Source organism: Pinus tabuliformis, chromosome 5_1 (assembly GCF_031772625.1).
Source record: "Pinus tabuliformis cultivar Carrire ecotype Pingquan chromosome 5_1, CPIR1, whole genome shotgun sequence".
Lineage (NCBI taxonomy): Eukaryota > Viridiplantae > Streptophyta > Pinopsida > Pinales > Pinaceae > Pinus > Pinus tabuliformis.
In genome coordinates this window covers 807,912,305-807,924,285 of record NC_142305.1, presented here as the reverse complement: position 1 = coordinate 807,924,285, position 11,981 = coordinate 807,912,305, and positions in this window count along the sequence as shown.

The following is an 11,981-nucleotide window of genomic DNA, read 5'->3' as shown; positions in this document are numbered from 1 at the left end:
GCGAAACAAACAGTTGGAGGATCAACATACAGCCATGGAGTTACAAAACATTTGGCGAAACCGCCGAGCTGCCCAAAGGAGGAGGATAGAGTTTACTTCATTAGAGCAGGAGATAGAGGCTAATCAAGAGACTTGGTTCGAGAGGGTCAATATTCACCTTGAGAGGATGTTGGAAAAGGCAAACAAAGACAATGACATGCTCAGGCACATGAAAAACCATTATTGGGCACAAAATCATGTTTGCAACGCAAGGATCAAAATCCTGAAGGCAAGACTAAGGAGGGCACTAAAACGACGCAAAAGGCATGATAGGCTCCAAATCTTGGCTGAGGCTTCCTTGGCTGAGCATCATACTCCATGATAGACCTCCAGCCCAAATTTCAAGGAATTTGGAGAAAATTTTTTCAATTTTGAATTTTTTGGCTTCAAAACAAGTTTTTCTGCCCAACGCGTAGTGCCACTTGGCACGCACTTATAATTGGGAGATCCTCTAGAGGAAAACTTTACATTTCTAGATTTTTTATGAAAATTTATGCCTGCTCATGGATTACTTAAGGATTTCATCAAGTTCTGGGTTGCCTAAAGGGTCAAAAACACCTTCAAAATGGCCTTTCTGCCACTTTTTCCACACACAGGAAGCAGTCTTGGGAGATTGGATATTTGGAGGGGAAAATGGACACCAAATCCAGAACTTCTACTTGGGTTGGAAAGTAGACAGGTAGGGCTTTCCAACGAGCTATCATGAGCTAAATTTGGACTTTGGGAAGTGCCTCAAATCAGCTCCAAAGTGGCGCGACGCATAGAGAATTTGGGCGCGGCGCATAGAGAAATTTAGCCTCATTTTCACTCTTCAGCTCAGAAATTCGCCCAGTTTTGATTAGTTTTACTTTTTGATGTAACTATTGATCTACCATGATGTAATTTGATGACCATGATGTAATATTGGCACATTTTTGCTTTTTCTAGAGGATTCATTCACTAAGAAGTGAAAATTAAATGAATGAATCAGTTTCCTAGCATATAGAGGCAAGTTGTTTGATTGCCTAGATTTCAGTTCCTTGTTTAGAATTGGTTCAAACAGCTCCTAGAATGATGATCTCGACCCCTAGAGGTAAGGGAATGGGTTTGGCTTGTCTATATTATGTATCTTCTCAGTCATTTTCAGGGTTGGACACTTGGGATTGCTTGGCACTCCATTGTACATCTGATTTCTACATTTTTGGTAAAGGAAAGACTAGGGTTTTGCATCACTGGTTGGGATCCTTGTGGTTCTGTGTTTTGATGGTGTTTTTATTCATGCAATTGTAAGTTCATTTATGTTTTATGTATGCCATTTCCCTTCTCTTTGAATCTGAATTAAACAAATGAGTGACAAAAGGTAGAATTCATTAGCTTGCTGTGCTCTACCTGTTATTTTGTTTAATTTTCAATGTTTTCTTCAGTTTGAAGAGGATTCTTGGTACCCTCTTGCCCTCTTCAGCTCCTAAGCGGTCTTTTCTATCCATTCATTTAATCTAAAGCATCAAAACTTCTACCTACCTTGCCCCAACCAGAACTCTGCAAGAATTTGGCCTCATCCCTGGACCCAAATTTGCCTTTCCCTTTTTCCAACAAAAACCCCCAAAAATCAAATCAAATCCTTGCACTTCATACCTAGTCTAAAATTAGTTTTTATTTCAGTCATCTCCAACCCCATTGATTATCTTTTGCTGAGATTGACCCAGAGAGAGCCCTCTCCTGTCCTCGTAGGGCTAGCTATGAGGCTGAGCGTGGTTTGATGTGGACCTAGAACCTTGCCTTTTCAGCCTGAGGCAAATCTAGGCTCTAACATAGTGGTGACCATACTGGGAAAGAAAATGGTTTGCTTTTTGATGTCATTTGTTTCATAAGCTACAGACGGAGCCTGAAGTTATGCCAGGTAGCCTTTGAAACGCTTTTGATTTGCATTAGCGGAAGTAGATAAACGTTGCTTCAGTCAATCTCCGGTCTAGCTTGTAATCGTGACACTTGACTTGTAAATTGCCCTAGTACATGTATCAAGCTAGATCTGATGGTTGATGGTAGACAACGATCAGACACCGCAAGGCTGAAATCATTCACCTGGCGACTCCATTCACTAAAAAATCTAGAAATCAATCATTCACCTGGTGACTCCACTGCAGGAAGATCAGTAGCTTTAAGATTTTCAAGATGGAACAGGTTGCAAGAAGACACGCTCCCATGAGCCGAGATCACATCCCAGGTTTTCCAAATAAAATGCCCAAGGTGGTTTGGCTTTAGAATTTTCCTATGTTCAGAAATGTGGAAGGTAATGACGCTTCTCTTCACCTGGTGAAATTTCACATGCATGTGCATAAATTAAAGATCAATTTTCCTGAAGACTGTTTGATGAAAATGTTTATGGCTACTCTGGAAGATGAAGCCCAATCTTGGTATGAAAGTTTGCCACCTTCTTCTATTTATTGTCTAAAGGATTTTCATACAATATTCTTTGAAAGGTATAAAGAATCTTGTCCATCCTTAATATTAGTGCAGAATTGTTATGAACACGTTAGTAGTTTCATTGAAGATCTTGAGAATTGTTACAGAGATAATGAATTGATGGGCAGAGAAATCATGGAAGCATTGTATGAAAATTCGTTTCAGCAGCATACAGAAATCTTAGAGGATACTTATCAAGATCAGTAGGTTGAAGATTTCCATATTGCTGAAAATGATGAGAGAAGAAGTTTTATTTCATATCTGGTTGAAATAAAAGATGATATGCAGGAAAATGATGTTCCAATCTCAGATAATGATGATGATAAATCAAATCGAGAGACAGATTGTGATGAGGAAAAACATGTTGTTCTGGATCTCATAAAAGAGAGTTGCATTGTTGAGGCTACCTCAAATGAAGAAAACAAAGTTACAGACCTAAATGCTCTCATCCCATTGGAACTAGATCTTCACGAGGAGGTAGTTCATTCCCTCTATGAAAAACAAGACGAGATCTTCGCTCAAGTAAGTGAAAAAGTTTCCTTGAATGAATCATTGGTAGATGATAGAAATGTCATATTTGAGTATCAAGAATCATCCGAAATTTCTTTTCTTATGATTGATGAATGTAATGAGAAACATGACAATCTGGCTGTTATATCATATGAAGATGATCAAAATAATATTCAGACTACAGAAGATCAAAACATTCAACATTGCCTTTCAGATTCTTCTTCATATGTCTCATGTTTTGAAATGTTTTTCCAAGAGGAGATCTGCTCATCTACTTGTTTAGAATTATTTGAGGACTAGGAACATACTTTTACTGAAGTACATTATGAAGGAAGATCAGAATCAAAAGAAAAAGACACCTTGTTTCTTCAGCAGGAGGTAAATCTTCATGTTTTTCAAGATCCAATGGCAAATCTGTTGCAGTCAGTAGTGAAGGTGATTATCGCAGTATTCAGTGATGAAGGAGATCATGGTCAATTAAGTTTCTAGATGCCCAGTTACCAGTCTTTATTATTGACCAGAAGATCTAATCAGGAGAATCAATCAAGGAGGCATCTGCTTAATTAGTTACATTGGAAGGCACACTACACATGATTGCACATATTCCATTAGCAGGCAGTTGGTTGTCATCATGATTTGAAACCCTCGAATCTTGATGGACTGCTGCCATTAAACAAGCTTTGTAAGTTTTTGTTTTAGTTAAGTCTGTCATGAGTCATTTCTTTTTGCATTGAGTCAATTTTTTCAATCATTTTAGTTTCAAAATTGATTCAGTTTGAGTCAAAGTTTTAGTCAATAAATAAGTCAAGTGTCTTGAGCTAATTTGTCAAAATAATGGACTCCATCCCAATGGATGAAGGCACTGTCTATCTCTCCCAGAGATCTGTCATTCTTGGCACCTCCTAGGAGCTACCATGCCCATTGGAGCCAATGTTACAGTTCGTCTTTACATCCCTCCATCAGAGATCATTTCTCTTATTGCATTTCATTTTAGGTGTCTCATACAGTTCATTCATCTGCATTCCATTAGGGGCATGCCATAATCTGACGAAAGGGCCTTGTCACTCATTCCCCTCATGTCATGTACCTACTGGCACAGGTCTTTTCATGAAGGTCCATAAAAATCATTTTCCAATCAATGACAATCAATATTTGGTCTCTTGGTCAGCAAAGGGTCATTTTAGTCATTAGGTCTAGGGTTTAGTGAATTTAGTCTTCAAAGTGTCCAATAATTCCAGTAGGCCAGAGGGAGGTTCTAAACAAGTTTTTATTTCGAAAATCTCATCGTCATATTGCTGGACTATGACTTTTCTTCAAAACTTTGTTTTGAAGAAATTTCGACATTTCGTCTTTTGTAATAAATTATCATTTAAATTTCAAAATTTTCAGTTCTTAGATATTTTAGATGTAGCCCTGGTCATCCTTTGCCAAAACTCAATGCCATCATCCCTGCAAAAAATTCACAAGAATTTCATCATTTTAAGCTAAAAAATCAAAGAGGAAACAAAAAGAACAGAGTTGTATTAAAATGAAAAAGTGCCAAAGCTAAAACATAAGAAAGTGGGTTTTGGAAAAGCAAAAATCAACCCCATCACTGTATAAGACATTTTCATTGTTTGAAACACCATTGGTATGCCAAGAGATCAATTGAAGTGGACTTGAGTTTGGAAAGAGCGAATTTTGTGTTTGAGAGCCAAAACTGTGTGCTGGAAGTGCGCGCGGCGCATTGGAGGAGGTCGCAACGCATATAGGCCACGCGGCGCATTGGGCCGATTTTTGTTGTGTAAATTTGCACTGTCGCGGCGCATCCAAGAGGCGTGGCACACTGGGTTTGTGTGCGGCGCATAGAGCCGACAGGCCAGTTTTATATCACTCCTGTCATCAAAACTCAAATAACGCCATTTCTTTTGCTCCAAGTAAGTTCGAGAGTTCTTGCTATTGAATTTAGCTTGTGTAGGGTATTGTTTGGAGGGAAGTTTGAAAGTTTTAAGTTTGAAAATGTAAACCCTATATATATATATCAAAATCTGCTCCTTTGGGTTTTGGAAATTGGTGTTTTGAAAGTATAATTTTGGTGCCAAGTCTCCTCTCCCATTTGTGATCCTTTCCCTTACATAATTCTATCCTTATAGTTAATCCCTATGCCCTAACCTCCCAAACTACTCATATCCCTGTTTCCCATTTTCCCTATCCTAAATCCTACTATTCCCTATCTTTTTCCCTCTCCCATATCACTTGCAAATTACCAAACCCCACATCCCTAAACACAGTCAAGTGACTGTTAACACATTTTAAAAGTTTCACTTGACAAACTCCACCATCCACTTTTCCCACTGTCCCATATTCCTCACAGTCCCTCATTTCCCTGTGGCACATTTGGCATTGAAAACAAAACATCTATTTCTCATTTTCAAACCAAACCAAACACCTACTTGACATACACCTTTGCAGCACCATGACAGACACTGATTCATCATATGAGCAAGACAGTGATTCTACCACAGAGCTTCATGCACCAAGGAGGTCTCGTAAGGGTGGTAGACATGTTAGAGAAGAGCCCACCTCTTTGACTGAACTGCAAGCCTGCCCACTTTCCATGACATGTTTCCAACAACAGTCATGTTTTCAGTATTGTGAATTGATTGCTCAGGTTCAGCATCATCAGGAGTTGGCTCGGTTGTTTGTTTTACATTTGCATGATGGTCAGGTAACTCTTGCTGGTGTAAATTTTACCTTGACACCAGAGACCATTTCTCAGGCAACAGGAATACCGAATATAGGTGAGGAGTGGAACAAAATAATGCAGGTGGAAAGAGCATATTATGAACCATATATCAGGCCTAGCTATATGAGACAGCTCAGCAGGGTGTTCCCTTTCCAGTTTTTGAAAGAATCCTATGCGCCATTGATGAAACTCATTATCAGATACTTCAGTTGTCAAGGCCGCTTTTCACGCCTCTATACATACCATATCAGATTGTTGATGCATTTTACGAGAGTGAGGATGATGAACATTCCATTTTTCATGTGCCGAAACATCGAGAGGATGACCACTCTTATGCAGAAGAAGACTCCGGAATAGCAGTACAATAGCATTTACCACTATGCACTCATCAAGATCATTGTTGTGCATCAGCTTGGTTTGCAGGGTATCACATGGGAAGATTTCATTTCCCGTGAGTTTTTCATAGCTTCAGCAGCTCATCAGGAGGTTGTCCATCATACAGGTGAACCTTCATATCAGCATGGAGGTCGGGAGGCAGAGACTTCTAGTGTGTCGACATAAGTCACCTATCAGAGAGGCACGAGGGGATTGTTTGTAGCAGCCTGATGAGTACTATCTCCACCTGGGGTGGAAGGGGTCTCGTTTCTGTCATCAGCAGCACAGGTATAGGTACAGGACAGAGGCAAGAGGTCTATGCAAGATGAGGGTCCTTCAAGAGGCCAAGACATTGATTTTATCCTCATCGATGATGATGTAAGGTCTCTTAGCTCAAAGCTAAGGGAGATTATTCAAGAGCAGAAGGCTGAGTTAAATGTATTCACCGACAAGTTTCAGAGAGCTCAATGGGTCATAAACTATTTGGAGTAGCGAAACAAACAGTTGGAGGATCAACATACAGCCATGGAGTTACAAAATATTTGGCGAAACCGCCGAGCTGCCCAAAGGAGGAGGATAGAGTTTACTTCATTAGAGCAGGAGATAGAGGCTAATCGAGAGACTTGGCTCGAGAGGGTCAATATTCACCTTGAGAGGATGTTGGCAAAGGCAAACAAAGACAGCGACATGCTCAGGCACATGAAAAACCATTATTGGGCACAAAATCATGTTTGCAATGCAAGGATCAAAATCCTGAAGGCAAGACTAAGGAGGGCACTAAAACGATGCAAAAGGCATGATAGGCTCCAAATCTTGGCTGAGGCTTCCTTGGCTGAGCATCATACTCCATGATAGACCTCCAGCCCAAATTTCAAGGAATTTGGAGAAAAATTTTTCAATTTTGAATTTTTTGGCTTCAAAACAGGTTTTTCTGCGCAACGCGTAGTGCCACTTGGCACGCACTTATAATTGGGAGATCCTCTAGAGGAAAACTTTACATTTCTAGATTTTTTATGAAAATTTATGCATGCTCATGGATTACTTAAGGATTTCATCAAGTTCTGGGTTGCCTAAAGGGTCAAAAACACCTTGAAAATGGCCTTTCTGCCACTTTTTCCACACACAGGAAGCAGTCTTGGGAGATTGGATATTTGGAGGGGAAAATGGACACCAAATCCAGAACTTCCACTTGGGTTGGAAAGTAGACAGGTAGGGCTTTCCAACGAGCTATCATGAGCTAAATTTGGACTTTGGGAAGTGCCTCCAAATCAGCTCCAAAGTGGCGCGACGCATAGAGAATTTGGGCGCGGCGCATAGAGAAATTTAGCCTCATTTTCACTCTTAAGCTCAGAAATTCACCCAGTTTTGATTAGTTTTACTTTTTGATGTAACTATTGATCTACCATGATGTAATTTGATTACCATGATGTAATATTGGCACATTTTTGCTTTTTCTAGAGGATTCATTCACTAAGAAGTGAAAATTAAATGAATGAATCAGTTTCCTAGCATATAGAGGCAAGTTGTTTGATTCCCTAGATTTCAGTTCCTTGTTTAGAATTGGTTCAAACAGCTCCTAGAATGATGATCTCAACCCCTAGAGGTAAGCGAATGGGTTTGGCTTGTCTATATTATGTATCTTCTCAGTCATTTTCAGGGTTGGACACTTGGGATTGCTTGGCACTCCATTGTACATCTGATTTCTACATTTTTGGTAAAGGAAAGACTAGGGTTTTGCATCACTGGTTGGGATCCTTGTGGCTCTGTGTTTTGATGGTGTTTTTATTCATGCAATTGTAAGTTCATTTATGTTTTATGTATGCCATTTCCCTTCTCTTTTAATCTGAATTAAACAAATGAGTGACAAAAGGTAGAATTCATTAGCTTGTTGTGCTCTACCTGTTATTTTGTTTAATTTTCAATGTTTTCTTCAGTTTGAAGAGCATTCTTGGTACCCTCTTTCCCTCTTCAGCTCCTCAATGGTCTTTTCTATCCATTCATTTAATCTAAAGCATCAAAACTTTTGCCTACCTTGCCCCAACCAGAACTCTGCAATAATTTGGCCTCATCCCCGGACCCAAATTTGCCTTTCCCTTTTTCCAACAAAACCCCCCAAAAATAAAATCAAATCCTTGCACTTCATGCATAGCCTAGAATTAGTTTGTATTTCTATCATCTCCAGCCCCATTGATTATCTTTTGTTGAGATTGACCCGAAGAGAGCCCTCTCCTATCCTCGTAGGGCTAGCTACGAGGCTGAGAGTGGTTTGATGTGAACCTAGAACCTTGCCTTTTCAGCCTGAGGCAAATCTAGGCTCTAACACCTACTAGGGAATATGAAGGTATTTTGCACATGAAAAAATAGTTATTACTATGGGTATGTTTTCACTTAAAATTAAACCATAAAATTGTAAACTAGTAACATTAAAAGTAACAATTAATGACCATCAATATCCACCTCGATCAACTCTTGATCATTTTTCTTTAATGTTTTCTCCTTTATCTTCAATTGTATTTCACAATATAATAAAATGCTCCAAATATTGTGTTTGATCCTCACTATACTCTTTCTTTTGAGATAAGTCCATCATATTTTTCATTTACTTCTGCAAGATGGAGTTCAATGTCTTTAAATATTTTCTAATGAATTTATTATATTTTCTATTCCTTCTCCTTTAGAAGCTAAATTTTAATGTTACACATCAAATTATTTCATTATTTTGCAATTAATTCTTGATATGTAAATTGCCATGGATATTCCATAGAAGCAATTCATTATAATATATTGTACAAGATTCAACAATCTCAATATTATACAATGTTTTACTTTAGATCTAGATTTAATATTACTAGCTAAGTGCAATGCTAAAATAAACTATAATTAAAATGAAAGAATTTAAAACTTAAAAATGACATAAGTCGACACTAAAAATGAAATAAGCTAAATCAAATCACACACCATCCACATAATGAACACAATATGTGCTATGGGGATGCCTAATGCATAAAAAAAACTAGCTAGAAGGTGAGGACTATACCTCGCTGTGTTCTTCTCAATTATAAAATGAAAATGTAAAGAATGTGCACTCTCTATGGAGTTGACATGGATGTTATGACCTCCATGGATAATGAACTATATTTAACTTCCTCTACTTTGATTTAATATGCCACTACCAATTCTTTTTCTCAACTTTGGAACAATAATAAATATAATATTGAAACCTCTTTCTATCCCAGTGGCTTAGTATTTTAACAATGTCCTAATAATAACCTATGATTAAGGTTAGGGTTTTAAAATGCCTAAATTCCTTAATAGGGTTAGCATTTTGGACCCTCCAGGATATTCTTAAACATGGAAATGTGACTAGCTTCACATTTGTAACTAATGGAAGTTGACATGTCATCCATTTAACACCATGATGATTAATAAGATAAATCAATTTGAGGTAGGCATAACTTCCTGATATGAGCTATGACTAGGAGCTTAGTTTGTATGTTTTTGACCTCAGAAAAAATGATGAGTATACAACAATAAGCCTACCTTATGAATAAGCAGCGTACTTTATTCAAAATGTTCATTAATTCAATGATTTTGGTAATCTTTGAGAGAATTTTCTCAATTTCCCATTATTCATATTCTTTGATGCATTGAAAATTTATCTCAAAATGTTGTTAAATCTACCAATGCAAGTTTATTACAAGAATGGATTGCATGGTCATTATGAGAATGAATTTAGAGTACTCAAACTTTTAATTATTGAAATTTGGGTCCAAATGTCTTAGTGAGATAACGCCTCAATCTTGGGAGTTATCTCATAATACATCCCGTAAGTGGAGAGGAGTAATATGGTGTCGTATGTATTTTGAACATAAAGTAATGATGTTCTTGAATATTAAAGTTGAAAATAATGATGATTTAGGGAGAGTATTAACCTGAGGTCGTTGACTTTCTTTGGTAGAAATAGTTATCTTCATTCTCTCACAATTATCTGGACCTTTAAAAGTACTACATTTTCCGGTAATGCACCCCTATATAATAGATGAATACTAGCTCAAATATTGTGTAGTTAAGACAAGGCCCATATTGGAATAACTGAAACAATTTCGAGGGGCATATGTTAAGAATTTTCAAAATAGCATCCAATTTCCACATAGTTATAGTGTCAAACAACTTCTAGTTAAGTGAGAGTCTATGTTTTCTCTAGGCAGAGGTTTCATGAGTCCGTGTAGAGATAATTTCATCAGAATACATTGGGGACAAATATCAATCTGAAAAAATTGGGATTATATGTGGAGATTTTAAATTTATTAAAACATATTATTATTAAGAGTCACCTTATGTTAAATGGTTGAACATTTGTGTTTTTTCTCTTTAAATCTAGAAACAACATTGAAAACACTCGGGGAAAGAGAGAAAGATATGTGACCCCAACAAATTATGTAGATTTAATTCAAACTAATATCCCATTTCTTTTAATAAATAGTAGAAGGCATCTCTTACTTGGGAAAATAAATCACGGATATTTTTCAATATTAAATTTATTTTCTTCAAATATTGACTATTAATTTTGAAAAGGTTTAAAGTATTTATAGGATTAGTGAAAATTTTTGTAATAGTTATAGTTGGTTCATAAAAAGTATATATAGAGTTGTAATTGACTTTGAATTATTAACCATATATATTATAATTTGTAATAAGTTTGTGTAAATTTTATTATATATTTTTAAAAAATTGCTATATATTTTATTATAAATATATAATATAATGAATTCATAATTTTGAATAAGTTTCATTTAAATTATTATCTATTTATTATGTTGTGAATTTCATATTTTATTATTATGATGATTTAGAATAGATATAAATGATAATAAATATCATTTGAGAAAATATTATAGTTTAGAGTAAAATTTGTTTTATGTAATCTATTGCGCTTAGATGTGCTTTACAACTCAGTATAGGGATATGTGTGTAATGTAAGTAATGCAATATAATGTAAATATTTTTGTCATCATTTTTTAATGTTAACTCTATTACAACTAAAAATAAATGTATAATCAAAAAATATACATTTTACAATTTCATATAAATATTAATAATTATCTAAATTTCACATCACTTTATATCAAAATATTCGCATTTTTAATTTGATTAAAATCTTGATTTAATCTCTAAGGAATTGCAATGGAATTTTTTAGTAGTAGTGAGGATATGTAATTTAGATATATGTTAAAAGTAATTATAATTGTTTTTCTTTTAAATTTAATTAAAAAAATTATAAAATTAAATTAAAACAAAATATATTTTAATTGTGAAAGTATTTATGGTTTTTGGGTATGTGGTATTTATAAGCCATGGTATTATAGCAAAGACTATTTACAAGCTAATAATATACATGGTAAAGTGGTTGTAAATATGTGTGGATTGAGCCAACATTTGAATGTTGACACTCATTTAGGGACACTACAATATCTGTGCCATAAACATATGTTAAACAATACATTAAATAGTATATATATATATATATATATATATATATATTCTAACTTATAGAAGAAATGTTATTTTTTACTAGAATCTGGTGATACAATTTCAAGCAAGATTGTGAATTTTTTATGTTTAAAATACGTTTTTGAATGCATAAATGGATTCAATACTCTAAAAAATCCTTGGGGCACTTGAATTCTATAGATTATGGTTTACATTACTTTATAACATGGAAATTACCAATTAAATTGTCTCCCACTGACATTTAACAGTCTATAATAATATTATATATATATTTTTTTATTTTTCCACATCTTTGTATATTTAATTTTATTTTTGAATTTTAATTACCCAAATTTATAGTTTTAGCCTTATATAAGTTTACAACTACAATTGTTGCTAA